Here is a 17,719-nt window from a genome sequence, read left to right as displayed (position 1 = left end):
GAGCAAAATCCCACAATTAACTATGATGGTAAGAATCAATCCTCCACTGTGGATAGAAGGAAACAATGAAATACTCCAAATCATAGGAATAGTTGACATCAGCGGAACAGGCACTGTTTTGCAGCTACAAACCTGCACAGAGAGAGGACTACCCTGCCTAATTTAAAAGATTTTGCCCTTGGACTAATTTTACCCTTTGACTAAATTGAAATTTTGGTTATCCTAGAGTGAGTTAGGCATAATAACCTCACTGACATAGAAGGCTCTGGTGAAGATGATATAACTGTGTTCTTGAAACTGAGGTCAAAACCAGTAAATTTTCTGGACAAGTTCTGCCCAAAATGAATGGGTGGAGCAAGGTCAAGCCTATGATTGTATTCCTTTCAGTGGGCACTTGCACAGCTTGATATTTACAGCTGGCTTTGTTTTCTAAAAGACCATTTTTTTTGGCATGTGAACTGGCAATTGTCTGACCACAATTATTCAACTGTCCTGTTCTTAGGGGTTTAGGGGTAGGCAAGATTGCAAAATAAACATGTAAAGGAGTATGAAGTGATTTTTATGGTTGTGTAAGACAGCTATATTGGATTCTAGGGGTTGTTCCAGGCTATTATAAAAATGGAGCTTGCTCTTAGCCTGGATCCATTTTCTTCTTGCACTTTAATTTTTAGTGAGCCATGTCTACAACAGAGATGAAAGTCTCAAAATACATGCCTGTGAATTATTTTCGTTTTTCTTTATGATAGAATGCAGGCATCAGGCAACTGCTGAGATACAGAACCAATTTCAGGTGGCTGTGCTTAGCTATGTGGCCTTCCTAAACTGGAAGGGTGCATCAAGGGCCCTAACATAGAACATTTCTAATATGTGGAAATCTAGCGGCTGGTTTTATGTCTTACAGTTTTTTTGACTCTGGGGGAAAAAGAATAATTACTTTCAGTCATGATCACAAACCAATGAAAGCTCAAGCTGCTGGTGTGGGACTTTACTGCATTCACATGCAATGTTATGGTAAGGGACTGATCTTAAAATAATGAGTAAATTAAAAATATACCCTCCAGAAGCAATTTAGCCCCTCCTCGAGTAAAGGTTGAACGTATTAAATACTCATAGCCACTAGGTGGCAATGAGATGTGGCATTGTAGCTGGAGACATGTAAGGACCATATGCAGTAATGTATGGAATTGGATGTGCCATATTCCTGTGAAGTGACCAGCACTGCATACTGGGGCTTCTGACAGCTCTCACCTTACTGACAGTGACTGCGCTTTCACATATGACACAGTAGGTATGAATCTGTTTTCATTCCCTTATTTCTTTTGTGTCATTTGTCACTTATCAGTTTCATCTGTAGTATGTTTTAACATTCTCCATGCCCTTTGGTAAGTAACCATGTTGTGTTATTTCAGCTGTGATCTGATAATTTACTGAAGTGATGATGGCATTTTTTAAGAAAATGACAGTTATCTTGTGCAGTTACGATGAGCTCAAAATCTCCTCAAGTTAGTGTATACTGTTTTCAGCAACAAGAAATAACAGCGTGTGGGTTACTCTGCTTTCCTAGCAAAGAGATATTTTTAAAATCAGTTGAGAGAGAAATATTTTTTCCTGGCCTATCCTGTGGTTGTACCTTGCGAAGAAAGGGGTAAAAATAGTCTACCAAGATTTTTTCCTATTGAGGCAAGATTATTACCCACAAGAACACCAGCAGCAATCCTGTCAACTTGCAGAAGGGTAGGCATTAAAAAACCTTCATTTTAACAGATGATCTGTTTGTAGTGAGGCATTGCTCTGTAGGCATCACACATAAGCAGTTTTAGTAGTAGTAGAATACAACTTCAACAGCAATAAAGGCTTCATAGCCATTTCCTTAACATCTAAGAAGAAACTGCTTCTGAAGGGAGCCCCAGGCTGTGCTCTTCACATCACTCCCCACTTCTAGTTCCTAATGGGGCAATCTGAGTCAACAGAATTGACAAACATGTTCTGTCTGCATGAGGAGTAGTGTTTGGTAGTATGTGCTGCAAGTACTTGTTACAGAAATGATACTAAAAGAAATTGCTGTAGCCAAGTCAAATACTACAGTCCTAGAGCAGCAGTGCTATAGATGTTAATGCAAGTTTAATTTCTTCCATTTCTGTTATGGTATCAGTCTTTAGTTATGTGATCAGTCCTATAGTCTTCTCCCATTTTCTGTTTATTTTCTTTTTGCAGGAGACAAAAGTGTATTCAACTAAAGCTCTGACTGGAACACAGAGAAATAATGACACTGTTATGAGCACAATTTCTTGTATAATCAGGTTTACTTCCAATCACTTTGTATGTATGTACAATAACAATATATTTTGGTCAAGTGATGTGATCTTATCAGGTAACAATGAGAAAACCCCATACAAAGTTCAAAAAGGGCACAAAGCCAGAAAAAGAATACGGTAACAGTGAAAAAATTAAATGACATACACTGAGAAGCAGTCTCGGCATGCCCATTGCCTAGCCAAGACAAACCACACAATAAGTTACTGTGTAAACAGAGAATCATGAAGTATGTGATCCTTTAATCTTGAGATGGCATCACTGCAGTTCTGTTCTAGTTACCTTTATTATGGATAGGAGAATCTAACGTGGTTCCAATTCTGGAAGAGGTATGTTAATTTTTCATTTCTGGGAAATAAGAATGCATGCGAAACCATAGTATTATCTTTCAAACTCAGCTGTCAGATGTATTTCTATTTAGCTATGGTTTGGAAGGTGTTTAAGGAGAAGGGCACTTTAAGAGAGCATCTGAATCTCGCTGAAGACCTGTTTTTTGTTTGTTAATGTCTTGTTACACTTTCCAGCTGGGCTGATAGAGGCACAAGGAGGACAAGACATTGCTTCAAGTCACAAAGCAAATTTGTATCTCATCTTCAACTTGAAAGCTTTGTTTTGCCTTATGCTTTAAACATTAACTGTAAGAGCTTTCAGTACTGCTTGGCAGTATTTCTGCTTGTCTGTTGAAGCTCAACTTGTAAAATGTAATAACATTCCTTATTTTGGAAACAACTTTCAAAAGGTATTACAGAAGGCTTTATTTTTCAGCTTTGTTTGGTCCACTGGTGCATTTTTGTAGAAATAGTTGAGTAAGACCAAGAGCACATGTGGGTGGTTGTGTGTCTCATTTGATAAGACTCCTGGCTGTATGCAGCACTGCTTCTGTGCATCTACATGTCAGCACATTGGAGTGCCCCACTTGATTACAGATATGCTTGTGCTGGAAGTAAAAAGTAAAAAGCCGTTAACCTGGAGCTTCAGGGTAAAATGTGCTGTATGTTAAAGGTTATCAATACCTGGTTCTTAATACAGATAGAGAAGTAGTTATGAGTCTTCCTGCTGGCTGTCCACCTTCTTAGTATCTATTTTCCAATTATTTTTTAACTGAAACTTTTGCTTTCAAAACAAAACAGAGCTGCAGTCGCATCCATATTCTGATTGTTGCCTGCTGTATTCCTTCCTCACAGGACCGTTTACGTTTTTGAATTTGTTGTTCTACCACTCAGTTAAACTGCCAAAATGCAGAATGTAATTAAGAAATGTCTTAGTCCTCCTGTAAGGAAATCCAAAAGGAAATTCCACTTGTAAGCCTCTTTGGTACTGTTACGCAACCGTGCATATAATTTGCCTTACTTAAAGGGGAAACCCCAGTCCTAGCCATTTAGTTGGAGATGTGTGTAATCTTGGCTGTGCTGGCTGTTTACTACTTAAGTAAGTTAACACCATTTCTGACATCTCTAGATCATATTCTTTGGACTACTGTGTAACCTGGCCAAATTATTTCAATGTCTGAAGTGGAAAGAGAAATTTATCCTAGGGTTTAGTCTGAATGCAGTACGTAATTTTACAAGAGAGATGAAGGGGACTTTTGAGACAGCGAATAGCAATACATCAAGGAGCAGCCATTTTGAGGGTATATTCATGTTCACAGATCTAGTTACTATTAGTGAACTGGAAAGATACATAGGCTCAACTCTTTTACACACTGCTGATCACAGCTATGTAAGCCAGTAACTGAAAAAACAAAGAGTTTGGCAAACTCCAAACACTTCTTTTTTTTTTTGTTCATGATCCATTCAGCAAAAGGCATGAGTGATTCTAATTTACTTTTTATCATGTAGATGAGATCAGTTCATCTCTTACTTTTGTGGAGCAAGGTATTTCCTAATGCAAATTACAGTAGCCACATGGATGTTCTATCAGAGGAGCTGTTCTTCTAGTTGAGATCACTGGGATACTACCTGCTCCCTTTCTTCCTGCCTTACCATTTGAATGGCTCCTGTGCTCATGTGGTAGAACCACAAACCTGCAGGAGTGCAAAGGAGCCTTGTGAGGGCTATAGGTTTCAACCACTGTATATAACCTATGGTTCTCTTATGTGCAGCTGCAAGTGTGATGGGTCCTCATCAAATTCCTGCTTTTATGCAGAGGCATATATATTCCTGCAGCTCTGACAGCAACAGCATCACAATATAATCCTTTTGGCTGTGTATCTTTGAACAGAATTTGAGGCAGACTGCCCATCCAATTTCTCTCTTCTTGATCTTCTTACATAGCAAACTGATAGGATATTTCTGTCCTTTTTGACCCAGTAAAGAATGATAAGGCAATTTTAAAGGCTGTGGACTGTCCTGGGAGTTGGGTTATAGATTCTAGCCAAAAGCATGGAAGCTGTAATTGGTGTGAAAGATTTTTCTTCTCTTAATCATGCCTCCATATTTGATCTCTTTCCAGTCTTCCCAAAGAACAAGTCATTAGCCACTCCTTTGGAAGAAAAAAGGTGCGATGCAGCATAGCTTGAGATTTGTTTGACCTTTCAGCTCTGCTTTTCTTTGAAACCGGGTTTACTTCTGCTGTATGCAATTTGGATTACGCAGGGATTCCAAACGTCTGAGAGAGTGACGGAAATGACAGTTTTAGGGTCAGACTTTTGAAGGAGCCTGGCTCCAGTGACTGAGACAAGGAATGAAACTTGTGGGGAACCCCCATATACTTGCTGTTATGTTTTTTTCAGAAACTTTAAGTGTTATCAGAGCAGTTGCTGAAGCTACTTGCATGAAAATCTGAGGGGCTTGAATGAAAGGGGAAGTTTTGAGAAGTCTAGCTGCTTACCCTGTGTTACATGTCAAAGGCCTGCTTGCATGAGAAAAATATTGGAGTAAAAAATCCGTATGTAAAAGGAAAAAGTTAAATAATACAAAAAATTGGGATATTCTTCTTAAAATGCAATGTTATCATACCAGAAAACCCCCTACTAATCATAGTATAGAATTATTAGCATCCTGATTACTCAACCCATTTGTAACCTACTATTAATACAGCTAATCCATATCTTATGTAAGCATGTTGCATCAATTACTATATACTTGTTTGATGGTGGAAATAAACAAAACTTGTTGTGCTTCTTGTTGGAGACTTAGGGCTACTTTTGGTATGCTCACAACTTCCGTTGTCAAGATCATCTCCTTGAGGAATGATGAGGAATGAAAATCGGTGATTCAAAGCACTAGACATTGCTATGGAAAATATGCAGTTCTGCATGTGGTTGCTTCAAAACATCTGGAGCTGCCAGTCTGTGCCAACGTAATCTGTGCCGAATATGCTGCTCTTCTCTACTTTCTCATCATTTTGAAAGGATCACCAGCAATGCTAGGCATCTGTGTAACAGGATGCATAACTTTCATTGAATTACCTGTTCTCAGCTTGCATTATAAGGTTATTTTTCTTCCTTCAGGAAGCACGTATAAGAGAACATGCCTCTGCCTAGGGAATTCAGATCTGTTGTATGAATTGACACTATGATTAGTGTCAATTGGAACTGCAAATAATAGCTTTTTTATTGGGGTTTTCCTTTGATGTGTATCTTGAGGAAGCATGCAAACCACATTTCTGGTTTATCTGACCTCTCCGTGGTAAGTTCCAGTCAGATGCAGTTTTCATTTAGCTACAAAAGTGCAGGATTTTAAAAGCTGTAAGTCCAAATTAGCCTCAGCACAAGCCGCAAACAGGTGCATTTTGTGCTGGGAAATGCCTTGGAGGCTGAAGGAGGGATCCTTCTCTCCAGACCATGTAGATGTTTTACAGCTGTGAATATGGCCTTGATGTTAAAGGCACTTCCTTGGAGAATCCATTTGTAGATGGGCTGGCCAAGCAATCCTTGCAGTTATGAATCATGACCCTGACCTGTTCTTCCAAATGCCTCCCTGTGGGGGGAGGAATGTGAATACTGGGGATCTGCTCATCTTCACCTTCTGAGGCCCTGCTTTCAGTACTTTCTTTGTTACCTCACTTTGCATATACTTAATACATTTTGGAGCCCTGCTAAAATGTATGGACAACCTTGTCTGATCCCAGTGTGAGTGTGGCCATGTCTCAGAAGCAGCATATGCCTGCCTGGGTGTCAGGTGCTGAGTGGTCTTATTAACAATGAAGGGAAGCAGAGGAGTCTTGGGCTGGAAACTGTGCTGACGAAAGTGCCTTGCGCAGAACTTTGCAGATGCTGTACGGATCCACTAAGCTCTGATCTTTGTTTAAAAACAAAATAATTAAACTCAAAATGCTGTTTCTGCTTTGTTATTTCTAAACTAAGCATATTCAGGAAGCTTGCCTCTTGCACATGATTATAAATTGCTGGTGAGGGTAAGTTATCTAGTGGCAGCTAAAATATAATAAAGTATTAAATGCATTTTTGCATCGTATGCATTGTGTTTATGTATTATTCACCAGAGACTGCAAATCTGCTTCAGAGTCATAAGCAGGAGTGGGATGAGTTCTTTTACTGGTAGCAAAAGCAAGATACAGAAGGAGATATTTGACCTACAGTTCTTCCCTTGAGGAACTTTGCTGTTAAAAGATATGAGGAAAAAATAAATAAAATACCAGGATTTGACCTATTGTTATTTATGTGAGAAATATACAGGAGAAAGTCAAGACTGGATTATTTTTAAGAAGGAAAAGTGGGGAGCAAAGTGTATCCTTAAAAATGAGAATTTTCTAATTTGTAGGAATAACAGCAGGTTTTATTAGCAGCTTATGAACAAGACTGAAGCCTAGAAGTGGCAATTAAGAGCAGCCCACAGCTTGTGAAGTCCATGATAGAAGTTTATAATTCATAAGCCATCTGGATGTGGCAATTTTGTTGAAAACAGCACTTGAAATGAGCTCCTCACTTGGTGTTGAATACTCTTCTGCAGGAATGCATCCTAAAGAACAGCAATAGAAATGGGGGGCAACAATTTGCAGAGTAAGGAGTGATAAATTCTGCAAGGGCAGGAGGGTGACTTTATTTTCATCTTTGACTTACGAGTATTATTCTGAGTTCAAGAATTTCAGTTAGTATGCAGAAGTATGGGTGATTTACAGCAGTAAAGGAACCATGTTTGCCAAAGAAGAAGGAATAGAAAGGTTGATAGTGAACAAAGAACTATCAGAAGCTTTTATGGCAGAAACCTAAACCAACCAAACAGCTAGTATTTAGTGAGTAAGAGGAGAGAAATGAAATTTGGAGATGTAACTGCAGAAGTGGTGGTTCTCGGGGAGGGGAGAATACCCATCCTTATCTGTGTGGACATGTATGGTTTTTCAGTATCTGAAGATACTCTGCTTGCATTTACATTCTGGGCTGCTTTTGACAATAAACCTTCAGTTTTCCTACTCTGACTAGTCACCCCCATGCTTTGCTAAGATGTGCTGTTGTCCCATTAGTCATCTTGTTGATTCTGCTAGTCATCCCAAAGTCTGGGCTATGTCTCCTGTGAGTTTCTTCCTTATGTATTCTTTTCTTCCAATTATTGCTGATCAAGCACTGTATTAAAATAATTCTGTGTACATATTTTATACTAATATGTGTTTGCTTATTTTGATGAAGACTTTCAGGATTAGCTTTTAAAAATGCTGTACTTACTAAAATTGTATTTGCACTGAAAACACTGGGACTTCCCTAAGAGATCATTGAATTCCACAAGATTAAGTTACTATAGGACCATTCCGTTAGCATGGCAAAGATGTAAGAGATACCTCAGTTTAAGCTTGGGTCAGAATGAGACTTTCTAGTACACCTGATCCATACTGTTGCCCTTTATAGAATCAAAAACTATTAAAATCGGAGCTATGAGGACCTCAAAGTCAATTAAACCATTCTTGAGGGTTCATTCATAGCATATAGTTAGGAACACTGACTTTATTAAACCTTTGAGGATCTGCTGAGAATTGCAAGTTCAGTCATGCCTAAAACCAAACCTTACAGATATATTCTTTACAAAATTAGAGCCAAGAATCAAATTTATTTCTTTTGAAATTGGGGAAACATAACTCTGGTGTTCTATGGGTTTGTCAGGTTTGTGTTGGTTTTTGTTTTGTTTTGTTTTGAGCCATGTCTCAAAGTCTTTTCCTCTAAAATTTAACAAGAAAATGACCAAAAAAAAAATGTATTAAAATACTATTATGTTTTGTGTTCTGCTTTATTTTATACTACATTGTTTTATATGGTACACAATAAAGAACCGTCTGATCAAAAAAAGTTTCAGAAATCATGGTCTTACAAGGTAAGTGAAGAATATCTCTCAAACTGAAAATCACTAACTTGGAGAAGTGATATCTGGTATCTTCTGAATGAAAAATAACAGGTCTTTTTGACATGCATTCTTGCTATCTGCTGATCTTGGCATTTAAGAATGTTTCAGAATAGGACAGGATTTAATTAAAAGAACTTGGATGAGTAATTTCTCTCGCATCTCTTTAGGAAGTTATAATCTGCAGAAGAATTTCAGTTGTAAACAATCTCTTCTATTTAGAAGGTAGAAAGGGAAAACTAAAAACCTATTGCACTCATCCTCACATGTATTAGCCAGGTTTCTCTGAGGTGGGGAGAAAACTGGAAAGGTAATTGATTTTTTCCATAGTGGTACAAAAATTTTGTGAACAGATGCTGCCTGACTCCATTCTGTGCTATTGGACTGGTGGCTCTCTTAGTGTTTGTTCGGGGCTGCCAAGTTATGAAATGTTTAATGTACAAGCTGAGTGTGAATAAAGGTTTTATTACCTGAACAAGACATCTTGGCTCAAAAGTCCCTTGCTCACATTTACATGGATATTAATAACTTGTTAGAGGTGGATATAAAAATGTCAGATGGTCTAAAACAGATCAAATACTTCTTTTTAGTTTTGCCCTTTAAATGTTTTATGGTTAATATCACCAGGCTTCCCTCCTCTACTCTTGATATGTGTTTAATGGTTGTTATATGATCACCTTTTTAAATACAAAATAAATCCACAAATTATCTGGCTGCTTTTATTGTCATTTATATGAACAGAGTTGTTGCCTCTGCTTTCATAGATGAAGGAATAGTTTCTAAATGGGGTATGTGCAGAACGCCTTATTGCTATTTTCTTTTGCTTACTTAATATATCTCCGAAAAATAGTGAACTTTCCAGGATCTTGGTATCTTTCAGCTAGGCTAGGAGAGACTGAAATTAATAATTTTTAGGTCTGTCTCAAGTCTTAAAATTATAATGTTGGTGTATTTTTAAAGTTCTAAATTGCACCCGTACTCTTGCCTGTTTTGTTGGGTTTTTTTTAGAAGGATTCATCATTTAATCTGATAATGACTAAAAAATTAGTGATATGATTTGTTTTTTTCTTCTCACAATGTGTTTTTTTTTAAGTAAAGACAAATAGGAAAGGTGCATTTTAGAAAGGAAATGGGTCTAAGTACAGTGAAGGAGAAAATTATATTTCAATGTTTTATATTAAATGATTTTATCATTTTCAACAAGATCTGGTTGCTGATATTTAATCATGATATTAGGTAACTACATAACATTTCCAAAATAATAACTAATGGTAGAAATTACACAGTAAATTCAAAGTGACTTTATTTCAAAAGAGATGCTTTAGCCATGCAATTGCAGTGCTGCAGTATGAGTCTGTAAAATGTCCTTACATCTGTAGATGAATTTAGAGGGGGAAAACCACCCTACTTCAGAAAAAAAGAGGAAAGTGGCACTAGATGATAGTAAAACTACAAATGATGCCCAGATTTACTTGAATTCATGGAGGTAATATCTCACCTTGATGCCACACCATAATCAAATGATATTTAAAGAACTCCAGTAACCTCTGTGCATAGAAGTAATTCTGCTGTTACTTGAAGCCTATATACACTTTTCTCCTCGTGTGAGACAATTAATGTGAGAACCAATCTGACTGTTGATCTAAAAAGACTTCAAAGTAGTAGTACCCAAGCCTTGCTGGCTCCTAGGCAGTAATGCTGAACAAGTTATGCAGCAAGTGGCACCATATTTTATTGTTCTTGTCAGCTAAGGTTTCCAAATGCTATAAAAATTCTTCAGTTTCTGATCCTGCTCATAATATTTTTGTCTGATGCTATAATTGTACAACAGTTGTGTCAGCATCCTATGAGCCAACATCTGTAAACTATTAAAACTCTTCATACAGTAAAGAATGGCACAGGAGCAAGTGATGCATCTGGAAAGGTCAAAACCTTTCTGTTGTGCCCTGGTAGGGTAGGTGATTAGCATGCGAAAGCTGGGAATCTCTCAGGATACTTCAGATGGACTTCTAGTAAATATACATGTATATATATATATATATTTATTTATACGTGTGCAGGGCTGCACATACAGTGTGACCAGGTACGTAAATGCTCCATGTGAAAGGGATATGAAGCATTGCTCTTCTGGTTTTGTTTTGCTACAGTTAGTTGGGGTTCAGCCTGTAAGAGATAACAGCTACATCTCTGTGGATAAATATCATGTCTGAAAACCAAGTATTTTGAATCCAATTCCATGTCTTGCATTTGAGTTATATATGGGCACAATGTCTCTGTGGCATACAGCATGAATCATAAATAGGGCATTTTGTCACGTGACACAAATTATACAGTAGTATTTCTTCCATGCTGCTGTGATTTGTCTGTTCAAAGTTAAGGAGCTCACTTAGCAGGGCAACCTAATTTTTCATCTTTCTTCTCTTGTGGTAGTAGTTTAAATTAATTATTCAGTTCCAGTTCAAAACCAAGTATTTTAAATGCATATCTTGTGAGATGATTTATGCAAGGCCATTTTTGTCTGGTGTTACATATTTACCACAGAAATTAGGAAAACTCATCTTCAAGATTAGCTGTAGCTTTTCATTACTACTTTTTCAGGACTCTTAGTAATATCGTAACTGGCAACCCACATAAAGCTCTCTTGATTCTCATGAATCCAGTAAGAGACTGAAAGTACATGTTCTAAGAATAGGAAGATAGAATTTATTGCTGTTAGAAACTCTTTTTAGGTAGATGTTTCCTTTAGTGTGGTACTGGTAAAATGTTCCATACGTTTCAAAAATGGTTCCTGAAATTTTATTTAAGATCATCCTTATTAAAATACTACAGTTGGCTAAAGGAGAACAAACAGGAACAGCACATAATAATTTTGGTGGGTGGCTTTCTGAGAGTATCAGATAACTTATGTCTGATTCTGTGCTGAGTAAAGAGAAAAACTGTATGTACATAAAGAACTGGCATGGGAGATTTGAAAAATATTCAGTGTTAGATATGTGAACATGTGTGTCTGTATATGTTCATCTCCATATGTATGCTAATAGGGTTAATGATAAAGACTTGCAAGGAGCTGCATGTGGGCAGAACCTTACACTTGTGATGTCAAAGTTAGTACTTGGGCTGGATGAAACCAGTCCCAGGGCCCAAATAAGTAGCTTTAAGAACTTGGGCTTACATTTCTTTTGTGATACCATGGCCATGCAAAAACAGTCTTCTGGAAACTGAGAAACCTTTATTAAAAATGCTTATTTTAAGTATGAAATACTTTCAGATGTATATGTCATTCCTGCTTGTACAGGGAAAACAGAATTACACCAGAACCTGCTGAATATATCTGAAGTCTTTCATTCCCTCATGCCTTGGAAGCCTCTTCTAGTCTATCCAAGCCTTGGTTACAGAAATGAATTTCTCACTTAGAAATCTCATGTTTTACTGCTGAAGACAGTTACCTTAACTGTAGAATGAATACATAATGTCTTACTAAAATGTTGGCATGTGCCCCTACTTAAACAACTTTGGTGCTGTGCTCATACTCATATTTGGGTTTCAACTCTGTCCCATGGATGAAAAGACGTTGCTCTGGTTTATCCATCTTCACTGCAGTGAAGAATGAGGCTACTAATCTGTTGGTGTTGGCATACCACAGTGCTTCTTGAGTTTTTACTTTCAAGGAGAAAATGCTGAGGCTTTTGGTTATAGGGCCATAATCTAAATATAAGCATGTAGTTTGAAGTTAAAAGATGAAATAATTCAATGGCTGAGAGACAGGGTGGGTTTGTAAACAAATGAGGTAATGAAATAGTGAAAATCCAGGGGAAAGGTAGGATGCAAGCAAAGCTTAGGGAGATTGAAATGACCCATCAGCAGAGCAGATGGATCTAAAACTGAGAACTGACTGGGCTGCAGTAAGTATGAGGGAAATCTGAAATTGAGAAGGCAAATCTCAGATCACCCTGGACAGCTGGACTGTTGCTGACCCTTAGAAGCATTTCCTATCAAAGAAAAAACATACTTCTGGGAAATGCAAGACAGCATCACATTTATAATGGTCCTTAAAAATGGAATGAACACAGAATAAATATATATTTAGGCTCTCCACCTCAGAGTAGAGATGCCTCGAATTACCTAATGAGCTGCAAGTTAAATGTCTTCAGTTGAGCAGTCACTGGTTGGCAGCAGTGCCTTGGATAGAGACTCTTGGTGGAGCCATTGGCTTTGTGAGGGAAAAGCTCAGCAGCTTTCCTCCATACATATATATTATCAAATCTATTTAGTGATGAATATCAACACTGGGTTTTCTTCTACTAGCCTGGCAAAGCAAGAAAACAAGGAGATAAATTGTATTTTCACTGAATTCCAGCCACTTCATCTACCTTATGTACAGATTACAAGTCTACATGTCACTGGATTCTTATTACTGGTGACAGCATGTCAAGCTTGGTGTTTTCAGAGTCCAGGCTAGAATCTTGCTGGGCTCTGAAATCAAGAAACATGTTTTGAGTTGTAACTGAAATATATCTGACAAACAAATAAAGCAAACTGAAACACAGGAGATTCCCTCTGAATATCAGGTAACACTTCTTTTATTGTGAGGTTTAGCAAGCACTGACAGGTTGCCCAGAGAAGTTGTGGAGTCTCCATTCCTGGCGATATTCAAAAGCCCTCTGGATCTGCTCCTGGCCAACTGGCTTTAGATGGTCCTGCTTAAGCCAGGGAGGTTGGACCAGGTGACTTCCTTAAGGTCCTTCCAATCCCAGCCATTCTAAGAGTTGCACTGAAATAAAGCTTCTGCATCTGCTCAGCTTTTAAGAAAGAAATGCTTTTCTGCTATGAAACTACTGATTATCATAGTCTTTTGCAGGCTAAGTAACAGCTTATAGGCACTGAATTATTAGATGGAGTTCAGAGATGTCATATTATCCTATTGTTCTGCCAAAGCTATTGAAGTTGCACCTGAAACTAACAATTCTAAACAGGCAGTCTTTGGCTTTTCTGCAAGTCAAGTCCTGTTTTTCAAAGTCTGTTTGTGGACTGATGTTCTTAACCAGAAAAAAAAAATAATTTTGACTTTGCACAACTCTTCTTTAACGTGCAGTTATAACTGATTTGTGCTCTGTATTTAACACAAAGTGCCGAAGACAAGTGATACAGGCTTTTTTTTTTTTTTTTAATTATAGATGCTTGCAGCTATAGTTTTCCACTCAGTAAATTTTTTGACCTAAAGGAATGAAGGCTAGGCAGATTCTCAGAGAACAAGTGATATGGATCTAGGAATATTTTAAGACCCGCAGCACATGACAAGCTAAAATCCTTTACAAACAGACTTACAGTTAGATTCTTAGTTATGCTTGATAAGATTTCTGAGGACTGAAGAATTCTTGGCAGTTTAGGAGAACTTAACCTTGTAATGTGCCTCATGTTCTGTCAGCAGAGACAATGGAAAACACTTGTCAAAATAGATGGCAGTACTAGCCCCCTTCCATTGAATATAAATGGTAAGTACAAGGTCCACTTAATGGCAGATGAGCCAAGAAACATTTGGAGATTTAGTTTAACTCTGAATATACCCTGAAGAATACACTATTACAATTCCAGGAATTCTTGACTATGGCCAAAACACTGAATACTGCAAGAACAGACATTTCACAGTTTATGCTTCCTGGCAGAATGTATAACTGCTGAGGTGTATGAAAACTAAGATGTAGCAGTTAACATGGCTTTCAAGACTTTTGAAAAGACATGTTTGACAGCCAATTCAGTCCAGCATAGCAGTTTTGGCCAGTGCTTTGTGATAACCTACTATGCCATTCAGTTGCTTTTCATATACTAGAATAAATACCTTAACAGCAATTGCGTGTATAGAATATACTAAGGATAAATGTGCCAATACCTGTTTTCTATTAAAAAAAAAAAAAAGCTGGCATGTTACACTAAGGTTTACCGAGCAGCTAGGCAAAATGTGGAAACTGTCATCTGTATATGTAAAGTATAATTGCTGGTGGCGTGACTAATCCGCAGTTTTGTTTTGCTTTTAGATGTTGTCTTACTTGCATCCAATGAAATGGATGCTGGGTTAATTTGTGCTGATTAATAATGAAAACTTGCTATGATTTAAACAATTCATTATTAAATAAGCAAATGTTACTTGTCTGAAATATGAACAAGGGAAAAGCTCCTATAAAGTGCTTGCAGTAGTGACAACAGTGCATTACAATGACCCTAATCAGGATCCTACTTATTAATCATGTAATATTCTGTAAAGGTCGAGAGTTTATTTCCTGTGGAATGGATACAATGGAAGGATACAATGCTAGTCTCTCCGATACAATCTTATACTGACTGCACCATGCCTGCATCTATGTATGTTTCCTTTGCCTCCGCGTTAGGAATTGGGCTTAAAAAACTAGAAGTGTAGCACTGTTGGAAACATAGATAAATTATTAATCTTACATACAAGTGCCTGTCATCAGATTCAAAATGTTTCTTCCCAGTCACACCTTGCTTCACTCCCTTCTTCCTTCTGCACACTGCAGAGAATTTACATCCTCAACTTCAAATCAAGAGCAAGGCCTGAAAGGTAACTGACATGCATGACTACCCATATTTGTTTTCCCCATCTTAATGTTACTGATTTCATAAGGATTAGTTAAGGGTACCAGGCCTACTCTTTTTTTTTTTTTCTTCAAGAATTTCTTGAACCTATAGAATAAACTTCGAGTGAAACCCAAGTTACTGTTAACTGTATCTTAAGGTAAGCTGTTAAACATCCAGTGCTATTACTTTTTAATTTATTTTAGAGTCATAAAGAAGTGTTTACATGCACTCTGTAACTTGTCAGTGAGTACGGAATGATGGCAAGTACTTAATTTCAATACCTGTGATTTCAGATTGAACCTACAGACCACACTTAAAATCCAACTAATCTTATAAAGATGTGAAACTCTTCCTGCTCAAAAACCTTTTGATCTTTATGCAATAAATTTGGCCATTACTTCTTGCAAAGCAGAATTTGGAGATCCGTGGAAGAGCTGTCAAATTAGGCAATGAAGTTCATGAGCAATATGCAGATGTTAACTGCGTATTATGTTAACACACCTCAACCGGCAGTGAAACTCAACATTTAAAACACTGTATGTTACAAATAACATGGAAGATTATCATTAATACTAAAGATCTGAGGAACATCTCAGCTAACAGCTTGCTGTTGCAGCTGGCTCAGGAGGATTGCTCTTACTTGGAAGCAGCACACTTCTACGCTACTCTTTTCTTGACAGTACTTGGGATTAGTTAAGTCTGCTGTTATCTAAATATCTCTACAGACAAGACTCCATACAGCTGCAAAGATCCAAATATAATGGCAAAGAATCATGGTTGCTAAACTTGTCTATATAATTCTTTCTTTTTCTTTAGTTGACTTTCATTGTGTAGTTCGACACTGACAAAAGTGATTCCTGGAATGAAACATCTGGAATCAGTATAAGAGAATGAAAATTTATGCATAAAACTAGAAAACAACTCCATTAAGTATATCCATAATTTAAAACAAAAAAATACCTGAATTGTGCTGTCAGAAGTCTGGCTAATAAACAAGGTATTCCTTGGTTTTGTGATAGTGCTCAGTACTGTACAAGTAAAATAAAGGTTCATTCCCCTTAATACCTCTATGAACTTAGGTTCTTTCACTTTAATATTACAATGACAATAATTCAACATGATTTTCCGTGGCTATTAATCTTCTGAGGTTAATCATCTTGTTGAAATACAATTGAAATTTAGCACCCTGCCTATTTGACCCTCCTAATGAAATTTGTCCTCATTTGACAGGGCACCTTTCTAATTTTGGTTTATTAAATTGTGAGAAAGAGCAAATGTGGCCTCCTGTTTCTCATTATACAGGACCAGCTGATCATATAATTCAAGGTTTGATAAAATCTCAGAAAATTCAGCCGTATGCAGTAAGCATTACCGTCATGGGGCCAATGGGGCCATCTTAAAGTAAGAGTGCACTTCAATTCTTCCATAAACAGCATCAATATGCTATGCTTTGCAAGTATCTCTTTCTCCTGTAGAACATAGTTTGGATTTTGTTTTGAATTTTAAAATGTGCCATGCCATTTTAAGTTGCTAAACGTTGTGATTTACTAACTGCTCTTGATAGCTTGTGTTGGCATCTCATGAGGACTACATTCTAGCTTTTTCCTTAAAATACAGTCAGTTCTAAGAAACCAGCATTATTTTTGTGAAAACAGCATTTATGGATTTCTCTTTCATGTTTATCCTCGTATCATCTTACTGGAAACATGTTTTATCTGCCAAAAGATCTTCTGAACTCTGACTGCAAACCATTCTGTAGTCCAGATTTCTCCTGTAAATACCTATGATTTCAGGTAGGTAGAGAACTTCAGATTCTCTAAGCACATTATCTGCAACCACCTTTACAGTTTTCTGAGCCCTATGACTGCTGCATATTCAAAGCACTGTTCACTTATTGTACTTGTTATCTAGTTAGACTGTATTAACTTCTATTCCGGCAATTTGCTTTCAAACTTACCTCAATATTCACAACCTCGTCTTGCTGAGAAAACTTACCCAGGCTTCTTATCCTGAAAATTCGGTGCTTTTTATTTGTTTAACTTCCATGGCTTGCAAGCAATCCAGTTTTTGTTCAGTCAGTGTTTGGTAGGCTGGTGCATGCTTAGCACTGCTTGGATTTTCTTTAATTAACATATGGACTATAATATATTGTTTGTTTAGAATCTGATGTCATGGGAAAAAGTGTTGCTTGAGTCAGTTTGGAAACTTGCCCAGGTATGTTCAAGTTTTCTTCCTTGACTGTAGTATCTGCTTGAAACTTTTCACTTGTCTTCTAACAGTTATTCCTGTTCATCCACAGGCTGTTTCCAGTCCAAATATAGTGCTACTTGATTGAAAAAATCCAAGAAGCAGTTCTTTTTGGCATGTGTTTAACAGTCCTGACCAAATCCCTTCTGAAATGCCACGGTCCAGTCTGTTATAGAAGGTCACAGGCTTGCTAGGGCTGTCCCTCCCAACATTTCAGAAACTTCTGTGTCTGCACAGCTAGAAAAACCTGCTGAAATCTGGAATGTTTTTCAAACCCTTTT

General features: G+C 37.4%; 1 protein-coding gene across 1 annotated transcript in view; it reads right to left on the bottom strand.

The window, feature by feature from the left end:
- The window catches only part of PDE5A (phosphodiesterase 5A), a 114,152-nt gene extending 96,912 nt beyond the window's left edge, over positions 1–17,240 (bottom strand). Inside the window, exon 1 of the mRNA XM_061443749.1 lies at positions 17,149–17,240. The gene's annotated coding sequence lies outside the window, so the exon portion shown is untranslated. The remainder of the gene's footprint in view (positions 1–17,148) is intronic.
- Between the last annotated feature and the right edge of the window lie 479 nt (positions 17,241–17,719).

This window comes from Pezoporus flaviventris, unplaced genomic scaffold, assembly GCF_033815535.1.
Source record: "Pezoporus flaviventris isolate CSIRO_AGI_PZ_B2104156 unplaced genomic scaffold, CSIRO_AGI_Pfla_v1 ptg000002l, whole genome shotgun sequence".
Taxonomy (NCBI): domain Eukaryota; kingdom Metazoa; phylum Chordata; class Aves; order Psittaciformes; family Psittacidae; genus Pezoporus; species Pezoporus flaviventris.
Note: the sequence above shows the minus strand (reverse complement) of the source record. Positions and strands in the feature narration are given on the sequence as shown.